Source organism: Vidua chalybeata, chromosome 13 (assembly GCF_026979565.1).
Source record: "Vidua chalybeata isolate OUT-0048 chromosome 13, bVidCha1 merged haplotype, whole genome shotgun sequence".
Classification (NCBI taxonomy): domain Eukaryota; kingdom Metazoa; phylum Chordata; class Aves; order Passeriformes; family Viduidae; genus Vidua; species Vidua chalybeata.
Genome location: NC_071542.1, coordinates 10,500,084 through 10,515,662, shown reverse-complemented (window position 1 = coordinate 10,515,662; position 15,579 = coordinate 10,500,084). Strand labels below are relative to the sequence as shown.

General features: G+C 36.2%; 1 long non-coding RNA gene across 14 annotated transcripts in view; it reads left to right on the top strand.

Annotated features, from left to right (window-relative positions):
* LOC128794632 (uncharacterized) overlaps positions 1-15,579 on the top strand; it is a 119,922-nt gene that overhangs the window by 757 nt on the left and 103,586 nt on the right. For 6 of the 14 annotated variants that reach the window (XR_008433218.1, XR_008433217.1, XR_008433205.1 and 3 more), the window contains exons 2-5: positions 1,691-1,768; positions 2,744-2,788; positions 7,094-7,215; positions 11,639-11,780. This is a non-coding gene — a long non-coding RNA (uncharacterized LOC128794632). The remainder of the gene's footprint in view (positions 1-1,690; positions 1,769-2,743; positions 2,789-7,093; positions 7,216-11,638; positions 11,781-15,579) is intronic. The other 8 variants (XR_008433216.1, XR_008433213.1, XR_008433208.1 and 5 more) reach the window with 5 other exon arrangements.

Below are 15,579 nucleotides of genomic sequence, written 5' to 3'. Positions count from 1 at the left end.
TACAGTGAACATTCTTTCAGTATACTAGACTAATAGCTTTGACTATCAGTTGTCTAAAGTTTAAACATTTGCTAATACGTGTTAGCTAAGGGGTTTTTAAAAGACATTTGGGTGAGAGCAATTCTTAATATCTGTCAGCAGAAAATACAAAAGTCTCCTTTTATTTTTGAAGAATTGTTAAGGTCTCAAGATTTGGTGAATCCAGTTGGGTTTTGTTTTAACTACCCATGTGCATGGAGAAGTGAACATGTAGGAAGCAAGTCCTGAGCAAAACCCTGTGAATGTAAATATTGAGAATTGAGTTTGGGTGTAGCTTGTATTCGCAAGACCCTTGAGCACTGCAAAAGAGCTTTGTAGAAATGGCACATCTTTAAGAGAGCAGCCTCTCTGCTGTTATCTTTCTTTTTTCTTACACCTATAGCATGGAGGAAAATGCCTGCGTGCTGTACAGCAATTTTCTGTGGTTGGAACTGTGCTTGAGTCCTGAACCCTGAGGCAGAAGGTTCTGATGAGGCTGAAAGGGGGAATAGTTGGTTCTGATTTTACCTTTCTCTCTTTTCTTACACTACTAGGACTGCTAGGGAAATGTTTGACTATATGTGCCTTTCTGGTTTGTTGAAGAATTCAGTATAATATGGTTACCAGTGATTTGTCAGAATCTTCTTCTTGGAAGAAGCAGGAGATTCCTTTTGATCTGCCTACATTATTTGCAAGTATTAATTCACTCAAATCTTTTAAACCAGAAAATTTGCTCTTTCGAGCTTCGAACCAGAACTTTTCCCCCCACTGGAACAAAGAAACAAAAAATGCTTGAAAAGATGTGGAATATTTCAGTATAAAATTTAATTTTTTTTAGAAGTAGATACTTAGGAGAAGGAACCATAAAAATGGAAACACTTCAACTTAGGGTAATATCAAAGCAAAGTATTGAATTGTTTACATTTTAAAATTGGTTTTACTTAACCATTTTATCCTGAAGGCACAGCATCACAGAATGAGCATGTGTGTCTTAATAGTTTCAGTGCAGTCAATAACATTTCAATGATTTACTTTTTTTAAAGAAATCATTTGTCTTGCTGCCCTGCTATTAAAATAGAGCATGTCAATGTCCTTCAGGAATACCAGAGTGCTTAAAAACACACTGATTACTCTGTTTTAATGCTTACTGAGCTATTTCAGTGAAGTGATCAATTTGATGATCAAGTTCAAACAACTACCTTTGGTTCCAACAATTTGCTCAAATATTTAAGCTGCTAGCTTAAATTCTTTGCTAGATCAAGGAACGGTTTCCTCCTGTGCTTCCAAGGCTGTTCTCAACAGATGGAAGGCATTACTGGCCTTTCCGAGAACTTAAATTGCACATGATTTTATTTGTCTCTTTAGAAACATAATGACCCTTTTTTCTTGAGTTATCTCCTTCTCTAACTAAAAAGTTATAGTCTTTTTAATTACTCTGTGTCTGCTGTAATGGGCCTCCCTGGTCTATTTCTGTTTTTCTGGCTCTTTGAGATGATATAATCCTTTCTGAATGCAGTACACGAGAGAGGAGGAAAGTACAGTCTGCATTGCAATGTTGCCAGAATTAGAGAGTCTTAGATGTAAAATGCATTTATACTTGTATTGCAATTCTTTATGCAAAATAAATTTCACAGATTACTTAATTTAATCTTTGCATTTCTACAATTTTCAGAAAAAGCTGTTTTTGCAATGTACTGGTTGCAGAAGGAGTGGCTGAGTTGTATCTCTCTTGAGCTCTACTTTTTGGTGGGTAAGTTACAAAAAGATTATTCTTTTATTGTTGTATGTAAATATCTGTATGAACATCAGACCACACTCAGACTTGCAGAAGGGAATAAACACATGTCAGTGAAGCACAGAAACATCCTCAAAAAGTCTGCTCATGCCAGTGTGGCCCTGTGTGTCTAGAGGAACATCTTACTGCCCTTGAACAGAGCATCTGACAGGCATTGGCCCAGATAAGTGTTTACAGCTTTCCCTCAGTCTGTGAGTGTGAAGGGTCAAATTTATCATTTGAAAAAACCTATAAACTCAAGTCCCAGTTCTGCCTGGCTTTTAGGAACATTTTGTTTAGGCCTAAACAAAGTGCAGGCAAAAGTCTATGCAAGCCTGTTCTCCACAGATTGTGGTGTTAATAAAGGAAAGATGAGCCAAAAATGGTAACTTTTAAGCCTTCCAGTCCTTCCAGTGACGTAGGGGGCCTGTACAGTGTGTTACGTTTTGTGTATAGACACATTTAGGTGTAGATACAGATATATGTAAGGTCTTTGCCTGCTTGGAGCTTTTAATCAATAAAATCATCAATCCAGCCCCTACTTCTTGCTAAACCTGGCTAAATTTTTAAGACATTGTTACTGAGCAAATTACTGACTGAGACATGTGAAATGTGAAAAGCAAAGGAGTATTAAATATTTTTAATTCTTTATATGGATAAGACAAGAAAAATCGAATTGTCTTTTTTTTTTCTCCTTGGATACAGAAATGGAATTACACCTATCTCTGTATGTTTTTTAGGAGGTAAAAAATCCCAGCTTGAAAAACTATTTTGGTTTCTTTATATTTCTAAGAGTATCTTACAGTCACCTAAAGTGTCTGTTTTACATCTTTGTTCCTTATCTAAAATATATTCACAGTTCATCATGTGAATTGTCTTAACTGAAAATACTGTTTATTTCATTGTGTGAAATAGAATTAATTATGAAATAAGTATTTATAAATTTTTCAGGTTCCCAAATACATTGCTGAGGAGTCAAATGGTAGAAATGTAGAGGTGAGTTTCTTTAGCTTGCATGTAAAAAAATACACAGCATTCTGTCTTATGGATGTGGTTTGACTTGGAAGTCAAAAAAATACCTCTGACAGCAAACTAAGTCATTCAATTTTTGTAACATTACGTGAATTCAGATATATTGGGTAATGGAAATTCCAAATACTATGTAAATATGATGACTGACTTCACCATAAAAAATGTAAATTCTTGGATTTTTTTACTCAACTTCAGTGGGAATTAGCTATGGCTTTAAATACTTTAGAAAAGGCAAATGAGAAAAATCCTGAATTCAGGATTTTAAATAACAGTTGAAAAAAACAGGGGTGATTTTGAGCTATGTGTCTGCTGTCTTTGTGATCTGCTTCAGGCAGAGATCCCTGTTCCTGAGCAGGTTGGTGACTTCTAGGTCAAGGTACCTTTCTTCATGGCAAGTTCAGTTTGGGGTAGACTTCAAGGCTCTGTGAAAGGCCAAGGTTCTACACTGTTTTATAATTTTAACTTGAATTGGAAATTTGTAAGCTTTCATTCAAATTTATCTTTAGCATGTAAATGCTTGATGTAAATAAAATACAGACTAGATAACTATACCTACTTAGAGTATAAATGAAACCATAACTGATTTATTTTACAATAAAAATTGAATTCTCAATATAATTTTTTTTTAATTTCATAGTTAGCTATCAAAAAATACTTCCTTTAGGCTGTAGGATCAGTAGCATGATATTGGTACAGAAATATCTATAAAGAGGGACAGATTCCCAATATTCACCAGATCATTGTTATCACCAACATAAAATAATCTCTGTGAAATTTTGACTTTTCACCTTTTTTGCTGTCATGGTTTGACACTGGCGCAATGCCAGCACCCCCATGAAAATGCACCTTCCCTAAATAAATGCTGTGAGATGTTATCAGGAACAGAGCAGAGCAGGCCCAAGCTTAATAACAAAGGAAAAAAAAACTTTATTAAACTACTACTAATACAGAAAACACATAAACTAAATCCAGGATGAAGACCTTTTAAAACACCTCTCCTCCTCCCAATTCCAAAAACACCCACCATGAAACATCACCCGGGATTCCTGATCAAATTACCACCCTTCAGATAATCAATACTCAGTCTATCAAGGGAGAGAGGAGCCTCTCCTGTGCCATAGACCCCCCAGGAAACACAGTTGCCACACCCTGTGTTTCCCTGTCACACATGGCAACTGCCCAGAGAAAATCTGCCAGTGTGACACTCTCCTTTCCATGTCACAGTGCTCTCACCACTAGCATGGACAGACTGCCCATAGGGCTCCTTTAAGGATGCTTTGCCACGGACCCAAAGATACAACAGTTCAGCTTCTCATCCTGGGACTACAGTCCCCCCCATTTTCCCCTGGGGCCGAGGGTCCAAGAACAGGAATCATCTTCTTCCCGAAGACAGAGGGTATCACCATTCCCTCCTCAGCTTTCTTCGGTTCTTGCCATTCCTGTGCTGTTAGAAGCTGAAGCAGGTCTCCTTGGGTCACCACTGCATCCCCCTAAAATGCAGTCTCTATTGTAGGAGATTTTGGTTCAGTCCATGGCTAACAAGAAAAGTCCAGCTAAAAGCTACTTCATCATCTCCTCCCACCTAAATATTTCTTCTTCTAACATCTCAGGTCCTGGACTATCTCTCTTCCACTACAAATCAAGGAGGAGTAATATTTTACAAAGCCCTCATTTCCTGGAAAGGGTTAAAAGTTCAGACTCCCTGGACGGCTGATATCTCGGTCCGGCGTTCTGTCTCCCACGCTGGACATCATCCCCCCCCTTTCTCCTTCTCCTCTGCCGGCAGATTTCCAGGTGCCGCCAGGCTCTCTGTCACCTTCCCTCTGTGGGGGGGGAACAAAGGCATCTCTGCTTCTCTCCACCCTTCCGTCCAGGAGCTGGCTGGGTTCCAGACCCTCAGCCCCTCGGCCTACCTGGACAAGGCCGCGTGGCTTCCCCTCTCCCACCCAGCCCATGGCTGGGCAGGGGGGGAGTCTGCACTCTCTGACGACCGGAACCAAAGAGACAGTTCCCCTGGGAGTTCTTGCTTTTAACCCCCTGTGTTCTCAGAGGCGTGTCCATACTTTCAGTGGTCACTCCAGGTGCCAATATCCAAACCTGACCACTGGGTTTGACCCAACTTCCTGGAAAAAATTCACTTCCATGTCAAACCACGACATTTGCATATTAAGTTGCTATTATTAATAAAAATATTTTATTATTTTTTGCAAATTAATCTGTCATCAAATAAAATTACACTGATTGAATTTCACAATAGGTACTAGCTGATAAGACTTAAGACTACTGTAAATATTCTGAGTGAATTTTGACTGCTTCACATTTATAAATGAAAGAAACCTAATTCCTGTCATTTGTCCAAGTCCAGATACTGTCAAGCTGATAAAAACAAGTTGTGCAGAGTGAAGGATAGATATAAAATTCAGGTGGTTGAGCTGCCTTAATAAACTCTGTGTCTGAACACTGAGCTGTTGGTAGCGCTTGCCACAAAACATGTGTGGGTAAATGCAATATTTTTGAGGAAAAGTGTTAAAAGCACATCCAGAAGCATGCTGGTTGAATTTGACAATGTACAGAAGTAATCACTAGTCCTACAAAATATTAAATGTATTTTTTTTTCCCATAAAACCCAATGTCTTGGCACCCAAAGAATGGCTGTAGAGCTTACTGCTTGCCCTGGGTAAAAGTCTTATATGAGTTTATAATCTACAGCTATTCCTCTTAGAGACATTTGTAATACACTGACAAAAACTGATGATGCTTTCTGAAATGCCTCCTTTGGTGGACTGATAACATTTTTGTTTATTTGTGCTTAAAGATGCAAGCAAGACAAGCAAGATGCAAGCAATATGGAAATCCTATTAGCACTTCTTCACACAGTTTTGGCACAGCTTAGGATCAGTGCTTGCCTCCTAGATCATGATAGTCCAATGTCTTTATCTACTTTTTTAATAGTGGTTATTTGCAATATTTCTGTTCTTGCATATTTTTTATTATGTTGTAGATTTAATACAACAGGTGTGACCGGATGCCTTAGTAATTTTGTATCAAACAAAAAACATTTTTGTGGTTTAAACTTTAGATGTTTAGACTTTTAGTTTTAGGTTTACTGAAAATTGAAAAGAAAAATCAGTAATAGGCTGAGAGACTTGCAGGTATCTGGCAAATGCAAATCAATCCCTGTATTTTGACAGCCTGATGTTGAGAATACCCAAAGAAGCTGCTTTTGTTTCTCTCAGTAAAAGCTAAACATTCCCCCTGCAAGTTTTTCCCTTCAGTACTTCTGCAAGCTGAAAGAAGTTCCTATATGCTTGTGGAGCATGTTTCAAATTAAAATCCTTGTATGTTTTACCTTTGTCTAGTTGTGATTTGCTTTGTGGTTTTAGGAGTTTTAAATCCCTGCATTCATTGTACTGAATATTTTTTTGTTTTGATAGAAAATTGTTCTCCAAGTCTGGAGAAGTCTGTTTCTCCCAGAATAATCTATTGCAGTGCTTCAGGATTCTTTGTGGTCATGGTTTCTCTAGAAGTTTAACATATAAATTAATTTCAAGTGTTCTTATAGCTGTTATTATCAAACAAAAAATCTGCATCTGCCACAAGTACAAAAATGCAAGTATTTTACTCATGCAGCTCAAGTGCATCAGCTGTAGGCCCAAGATTACCTTTTCATGTAACTTTAAGGAGCTGTAGTTGAGTGTATGAAGAATGTGTTTAGTTAGCAGGTTTATATCATGAAGCTCAAAATAAACTTTTAGATGAAATTGACTGTTTATTTTACTTCGCTTACTTTGTGTAATGGTGCTAAAATTTATAAAAGGTGTGAGTTTGGAATGTTTAGGTTAAGAGCATAAATCAAAAGTGTGTGGGTTCTGTTGCCTCAGATGATCACTATGTTCTTTATTAAGAAGAGGAGGAAAATATTCCTGTGGCAGGAGGCTGTGACTATGTGCACTGGCTTTAGTTCAGTGCATCACTTAGATTCTGTCTTAATTGTTGGCTGATAAACTTAACAAATGCTTCAGATAATGCATGTTTTTCAATGCTGTTCTGAATCAGGAACTACTTCAATATACTCAAAAGCGATTAAACACTTAGAAGTTGTTAAAATGTTTAGAAGAAGGATGTGTTGGAGTAAGAGAGGGCACTAATTGAGGAATATGTGTTTTGGTGCTGCTCCTTTGTGTTGGCAGTGCCTCACCTCAGATAACTGTGAGTTTGACAATGTTGTGCATCACTATTTTGCTCACAGCCGTGTCTGAATTTATGTAGGTATCTTTGCCCTGATTTTTCCCCCTTTGAAGCCTAACCAAGAGCACTTGTTTGACAGAATGGCAGATTTTGTGGCACATTTTCTTCTTGTTCCCAGACATGCTAAAGATGCTTTTTCTCAGGTAAGAGTACCAGTAGCATTTTCATTGATACATGGTAGCTGCTGCATTTTGGCACATGAAAGTATTAATGTGACACATAAGCCAATGTACCTGCATCCAGATTGGCAGCTTTTGGCTCCAGAAGACAGAATATAAGTACCTGAGAAAGAGAACAACTAGAACTGATGATGAAAAGCTAGAAATTATCATGGGTGGTCATAAAGAGATTTTTTTTTTGCTCATGCGAGTATGTGAATAGCAAAATGAAATTATTAAATGATGTGATTTTTAAAAACTTTTTTTCCTCTAACTGAAGTTCATTGCAATTGTGACAGTTCACTTCAATATTTTTATATTAATTTTAAAAATTACAATATGAAATCTTCTTCATAGACTTTTTAGATATGGTGTTATTTTGTCAGGTGTATCCTGATTGGTTGTCACAAGTCATTATGTTGCTTTTTGGGCAGTATTTCCTGAATCTATTAAATATTTTGATGATGACTTTAAGGAGGGATTGGTAGACTTAGTTTTTCAGTGGGTATCAGGCTAGGTTTTTTTCCTTTCCCTAAGGCATATTTTGTCCAGAGTACCAGCTGTGCATTTCAGTGAGAATCTGTTGCCTTATGTGTGTAATGCCATACATGTATACATACACAGAAAATGCAGAACTAGAAATACTGATGTCAAAGCTAGCTTTTTCTGCTCAGTAATAATAATTACGGTGATTTCTTAATACTGATTGTAGGTATATAAATAGGAATAAATATTTTAAAACAGTACCCTGGAAAAGAATCTGAACAAACTATCCATGGCATTATTTCTCCTTAAGAAAAACAAAACTGAATCAAACATCTCAAATTTTTTTGCAAAAGCAACTGTTTGTAGGTGGCCTTGAAGGTATCTCTCTATAAAAAAAAGCCACCTTTTACAAATATTCCTACAGAATTCAGACTATACCTGTCCTAGAAATTTCTATGGGAAGTAGTATTATATTACCATTAAAGGAAGTAGTATTATATTACCATTAAATACCTGCATGTTTTGACAGTAAAAGTTTATGATTTTTAGATTGCATATGTCATTTGATATCCATTCCAAAACTTAGATTTAGAGCAGATTTCTATCTTTAGTGCTCATTTATTTAGATTTCATGACAATGTGGATTTCATTATCTTATATGTTGAAACTGATTGACAAATGCAAAAGAAATATGTTTTTGAAGTAAATGTAAAATACAGAAATATTTTCTCAAAACCCTTCTCTGTGTCAGTCACTGTGTGTTGGGCAGAATTTTCTTTTTAGTTACAGACAGAGAAAATTGTATGTAGAAAAAGATCACCCTGAAAAATTTAATTTAGAGAAGGTTTATATACATCAAAGTTATACATGCTCCAAACTCCTAAAGGGCCTTTAACTTGGAAGAGCTGGATAAGCCCACAGCATTCTCTGTAATGTGTAACCACTATAAACAGATAATGGAAGGATTTAAGTGAAATTTAGTCAGACCAGAAAAAATCCCAGAACTCTAGGAGACCACTGCTGTGGCACAGAGTCTGTGTCTGCATGAAACCTACGGTGTGGGAGCTGTGTAAAATTCGAGTGGAATGAAGACTGAAAACCACAGAATAAAGTAAATTAAGAATTGCTGCGAGAATAATTCCCAACCTCAACAAAACATATGCAAATGTATTAAATTACCAGAACTGGAACAACCACAAAGTAAGGATATTCACCCATGTGCAAACCCAAGCAGAAGCAGAAGGGAGATAGCAAAAACTGTTCTGGTTGACTTTAAGTATATGAATGTAATTATTTCAGTTAACAGACTTGGATCTCATGCTTAAAGTTGACAGTGGCATAAAAACTTGTACATTTGAGACAGGAAATAAAGCAATTTTAATTTAATTTGGGGATATTCACAGGGTGGTTTTCAAAATTCACATAAACATTTTTCTAAATTAATTTTTTTTTAATTTTAGGTCTAAAACCAAGGAAATGTGTGTGGAATAAATGGAATCTCAAAAGACTTAAGGCTGCCACAATAATTTATACTAGTAAAGATGCTACTGCTAAAATACAAGCTGGTGCATCTGCCAGTTCTGCAGCAGCCAGTCAGTATTGTAAATATTTTAAACACATAATCCATGTGACCATAGACTTTGGAATTAAGCTTATGGTACACTGCAAAGTCTTAATTGTCAACATAAATTGTTACTAATACTTTCAGTTTGTTTTGCACAAACCCAAAATGTTAAAGCAATTAAAAATTAAGTGTGAACTTTGATCAACTCTAAACATATATCTTGCTAATATATTGATAAGTCAATTTGATTAAGCTGTGAACAGTATTACAAGGTATTTAAAGGAGCTGCTGATAATCCATCTTGGTTTGATTTGTCAATTTTCTTATACTAATGACAGCCACTCTTTTTCTACTCCTTTCTCTGGTATCTGGATCCCATTTTCAGTATGTCTTGCATTGTAGCCTCTTTTACCCCCTTGTTTTTGCTGTCCCGATGGATCAGACCTTGAATTTTATTCTTTCAGTCTAGCCGTCTCTTCTTTCTCGTGGCCAGTGTTTTAACTTTTCTTTTCAACCTTATTGAGTTGATGTTGCTTCTAACTTGCTCTCTTTCTGAATGTTACCCAGCGTTTTTTTCCTTCAGGGTAGCCAGTTTCTTCTCTCTTCTCCCTTCCTGAAATTACTGTTTTCCTTCAAGCATCTACAGCCACAATTTTATGCAACCAATATTCTCTTAATCCTTCTTGTCAGTCTGCACCAACCACAACCATAACTTTTCCTATCCTTGCCTTTTTTACTCCTTAATTTGTTTTGTTTTCATGGGCTCATGTGCTTTTTCTGGATTTAGGTCATTCCGCATTCATCAAGGTAGGAAAACCTTATTTTTGTTGTGAAATAATTCAGAGGAAAATAACTGAGCAAAAACTTGAAAGTTTGCATTCCCAGTTTTCAGTGACACCACTCTGATATATTTTTCTCTACAATTAGTTTAAATGCTTAGGAAAAGATGGTGGGCTGTCTCTTGTGTCTGTTAACATTAAGGAGAGGAGGTTTGGAACATGCTGTACTCAGAAATCCTGAATTAATGAGGTACAGCAGACACATCAGAGGATGGGAACAGTTCTGTCACGTGCCATGATTTCCACAAAGCTTTCTCTTGTAATGTGGATGTGAAAGAGCTGTGTGAGACTATCTAAGCAAAGAGGAGAGTTCCTCTTGAGACCTAGCTGAGGGATTTAGTGTCTACAAATGGATATGGCTGTATAGAATCTTTGTATAATTGCCTATGCACAGTTCACTTAATAAAGTGAACTATCTTACTGTCATTGTGTGTTGCCTGTTAGCTTTCCTGAGTAATTTTCCTTTTTTACTTTAGTGTTTCTTTATAAGGACAATTAATGTGGTTTCTTTAAAATTGAAAGTCTGTGTTACTCATCAAGTTACAGTCTTGAAAGTAGATTCTTGTTTACAGAATCCATTTTTTATGTGTTGCTCAGTTTGAAGTACAGTGTTTAGAAATAGAAATGTATCTGTGTTTTTGAACACAGGAATGTGGGTATTTTTTTAAACCCAAAAATCTAAACCCAGTGGAAACATTTGCCTGATTTTTATAAAATCTAGTGGTTCCATTCCAGTATAATCATATTTCCTTTTAGAGTTTGGTACTTTATTAGTATATAGAAACAAGAATATGAAAACAAATAGAAAGTGATTATTTGTCAAGAAGGGACAATAAATCACCTCAGCTGTTGATTAACACTTCTGACCTCAGGGAGCCTGTTTTAATGACAATAATTTTGAAGTCACTGCAGCTGTTACCTTGATTTTTTTTTTTGCCAAGATATGACTTTTTTTTCCTATGACAATATAACAAAAGGGAGAGGCCTTACTATTATAGCCCTTCCAGTAGTGATCTACCTTAGTCTTTCAAAGTGCTCACAATTTTGTTTAATAATCACTTATTCTCTTTCATGGCCACTGAGAAGTTAGTTACTTGTTAAGATCCACTTTTGTGCCTCGGTTTTGGTGAAGTCAATAGGAAGGAGGTGCACAGGCAAGTTAGCTGAACTATTAATGTATCTTACAGAGCAATTGAGTGTCCATGGCTTTCAAATGTTCCCTTTCCACTCCAGTCTCATCCCATTTTTCTGTACTGTGGAGTAACATCAGAGTAACTCAAGAAGATATAAACAGGCTCACCCTGTTTGCTGGGGTGAGCAGAGACACTGATCTGCCTGTGGCACAGGGGTGTTCTGGTAGCAGCAGAAGTCACTGTGAATGTGGGTGCAGACATCTGCAGCTCCTCTGCTGCCCTGGTGAGATTAGTCAGGTAATTTCCTAAACCAGGTATTTTGTGTATGTTTGATGTTTTAGCAGTGCATACCAGACTCAAACTTGTTCATCTTTCTTATCAAATAGGACATTGAAAGTGGCTTGCTGAAAGTTATATAAGAAATCTGCAGCAGAGTAAAGTTTCAAAGGCCAGTAGATGAACCCTGAAAACTCAGCAGTCACTAACTGAGGACTGAATTCTTGTCCATCAAAACTGGTGCTGTCCAAGGTAATAGTGAATTTTGTTTATGTTTGGACAGTCAGTTGTAATTGTAAAGGGAATTAGTCCTGAATTCTGATTAAAATTATATGATATAACATTATAAAGAACATTTCTAGGGGTAGTAAAGAAATTACTAGATTAGCTGGAGGAAAATGAGGTGAATCTTCTGTTCTACTCAGTGCTGGTGACACCACACCTGGAGTACTGTGTTCAGTTCTGGGCTCTCAGTACAGGAGAGACATGAACAGAAGAGAGCCCAGGGAGTGGCACGAAGGTGACTGGGGGCTGGTGCATGTCTCCCATGAGGAGGGATGGGGAGCTGGGACTGGTTAGCCTGGGGATGGAAGGCTTAGGGGGAAACTTAGCAATGTATATAAATTCCTGAAGGGAGGGGTGCAAAGAGACCGAGCCAGGCTAACTTCTGTGACACTAACCCTTATGTGACAAATTTAGGCATCTTCATTCTAATTCCTCTGCTTTTCTGGTTAGCACTGAAGTAAAAGAATTATTTTCATGGGAAAGTAATTTCATCTGAAGTGAGTAATTTTGTTTTTCCTTTTGTATCGGGTCAATCTTTTCAAGTGCCAGGCCTCTAAATAGAAGAGTTTCCCTAATGAAACAACCAATCTTGGTGATCTAGGATTGGCCTTCCAGGCAGAATGGAAGAAAATCTCCCTTTTTAGGCCTGGAATGTAAGCAATTATGGAATTTTAGTGTCTGGAATGCTTAAGATTTACAAGCTAGCTTTCCTCAGACAGGTATTGGGAAGTTATTTACAGAGCTCAAGACTTCAAAATTAAATGTGAATTGTTAGTTTTAATACTATATTAAGTCCCTAACCCCCAAATATTGAAAATTAAATTTTGCTGATTTATGAATTTCAGTCTGTGGTGTTAAAAAGCTTTTTTAGAAATTTTGCTGGGGCAATATTTATAAAGTCAGTATAAATGTAATGTTAAAAACCTTGTGCAACTTTTTGAATATTTTTCCCATCTAGTTTCTGCTTTGAGTACAGTCCTAATCTTCAAAATTATCAGCATAGAGAATTTAGCATCTTTTCCTCTAGTAAATTCTCCTTCTCTGTTGTATTAAGTAAATGTGCGATTTAAAGAAATGTTACCATTTAAAACTCATATAGTGATGTAAACAATTGTACTTTTTTTTTTTTTTCTTTTTAAATGTTAGTTAAAAAGACTTATTTCTAAGTGTGGATCTCACCTCTGATGATGACTTTTCCTACTTTGTGGAAAATCATCTAATGTCACTTCCTTTGTCTACATGTTAAATGTTACTAAATCATTGTGGTATTTGAAAAATTAGTAGTGAGGAGATAGATTTCATAGCCTTATGAAATATTTAGACTACTCCGATACTGGTCACTGAGTGCAATGAAATACTGATGTTTTTATTACTTTATTGATTTAACGTCAACTTACATCTTGCTTCAGCTTATTAAAAGAGAATATACATATTTTCTTCAAAAAGTAATTTAAAACACAGACAAGTGTATTTTAATAGTCAATTGATCAACCATTTAGCAACGTGATTATTACAGATGCTATGCAGAGCCATGTTTTAAGGTACCTGCAACAGAACTAGAAGTGAGACTGTATTGTACCATATAATATATTTTAAAGGTCATGGATATTGTCCAGTTGTCATTTTTATTGTGTATGAAATGTATTTACACCATTTTGTATACCTTTAAAGACTCACAAGTTATGAGACAAATGTGTAAGTATCTCCCTAATAAGGAAATGTGTTTTGTGTAGTTGTTTGAAGGGATTGTTTCAAGAAAAATAGCTTTGTTGTGGAATCCTAGACTCATTAAAATAGGAAGAGTAGTACTGCAGGTCTCTTGTCCAATCTCCTGCTAAAATTAGGGCCCACACTGCTTGTACTGGGCTTTGTATTTTAAAACCCTCCAAGAATGGAGATTCTGCAGTTTCCTCTGATATTCCTCAGTTGAGGTTTGCTCATTTGTGTCCCAGAGTGTTTATCAGCAGTAATACCAAAGTAAATAAGTAAAACCTTTCTAATTACAGCTGCTGTGTAGTGGAGCAGTTTCTGTGAGATGTGGGTGGCTGCTGTGACCACAGGAGTTGTGTTCCCCTTCTAAGCCCCAGTCTGGACACACTGTGTAGTGTCAGTGGGAAACAAAGAAAAAAGCTCCAGCAAAGCCAATGTCTATGAAGGGAAGGCAAAGAAATTACACTTGAGGTTGGCTTTTATTACCCATTTTGCTTGGGTCTTCTTGAACTTTTAGTATTATATAGGTTAGAAATGAGCCATTTCCAGACTTGTGTATCAGTTTCTTTATGTATAAGCATATTTCCCTCTGACATGGTATGTTGTATGTTGGTGTTAAGATTGCATTGGATTGTGATGTAATTGATGTAAGAGGCTTTTGTGAAGATTTCTGACATCTTTCTGAATTGCTGTTAAAATCTAATAGATTCTTATTATCCTTGTCTTGTAATAGTTTGCTACTGGAGATCATCACTGTAAATTTTCTGATTTTATTCTCTGGTTTTAGCACTAAACTGATTTTTTTTCGAGTCAGTATTTGAGAATAGATTTTCTAAGATAAAGATACATTGACAATTGCTCAGTTGTAAAGACATATGAGTGTGGTACTGATGAATTGCAGCATTTGCAGTCAGGTGTCTTTCTGGGAACAATGCCCTCACAGAACACATTTCAGCTGTGACAGCTGTAAAACATGAAGCAGCCTTGGCTTACCTGAAAATGGTGGTAACATTGTGATTCATTATAAAGCATTTAGCAGTGAGGGCTAATTACAATTTGGATTCAGGATTTGTTCGACTGTATTTCTATGTTCTTGAATTACATAATCAAAAGATTGTTTAAAAGAGCCTGTCTGCATCTGGTTTTAAGATTTTTACACATATATTTATATAATAACGTGCATACATACATTTTAATTAAAACTTCAGTAAAGCTTTTAAGCACAAACAATCCTAATGGGGTTTTGTTATTTTCATTTTTATTTCAAAGCTTCTGCTAACCTAGTTTAGATATAGAAACTTCTGCTAGTATGTTAATGTTGATCATAAGTGTGAGCTTTGTTTCACTGTTACATATTCACAGAAAGTAGTGCAGGGAGGTACCAGCAAAAAAAGCTTCCTTTATAGTACACTCTGTTGTGTTCAGTGAACAAGTAATAAATAAACTAGCAAAAGCACAGTGAAGGTTTACTGAAAGAGCTGTACTGACACATTTTTTTGCATGGATCTGTTTATATCTTCTTTGATTTTTGATTTGCTAATATCATAATTGATTTTCAAATGGCACTATTTGTTAAACAAGATATTTTTTTTTTAAAGAAGTATTTGTCAAAGGAAATTGTTGCCATTTTCTGTGAGTGTTCTTAAAATGAAAGTGTTTCGTGTGGGAAGAAATGGTTGACTCTAGACACTTGTTATTCAATGCATAACACTGAAGCATTTAAGACCATTTTTAATTAACTTGACTCTATCCCAGTCACGTCAGCTGCTTTAGCTAGTTTTTAGTGATCTTTATCTAAGTGGAATTATCACAAACCCAAGAAAAAGTGTAGGGAAACTGAATTAAATGATATAAATCATAAGTCAGGTAGGGCTTAGTTGAACACTTTCATAGGTAGAAAATTAAGATGTCTTTTCTTCATCAGGTCACAGTGGTTTTAGCTGTAGTTTAACTAGTCACGCAGGCTTGCACATATTTCTGTATCTGTGAGTGGAGGTTCTACCATTTTAGGATTATTTCCAGTGCCTGCTGGAACTGTAACCTTCTTTTACCTGGA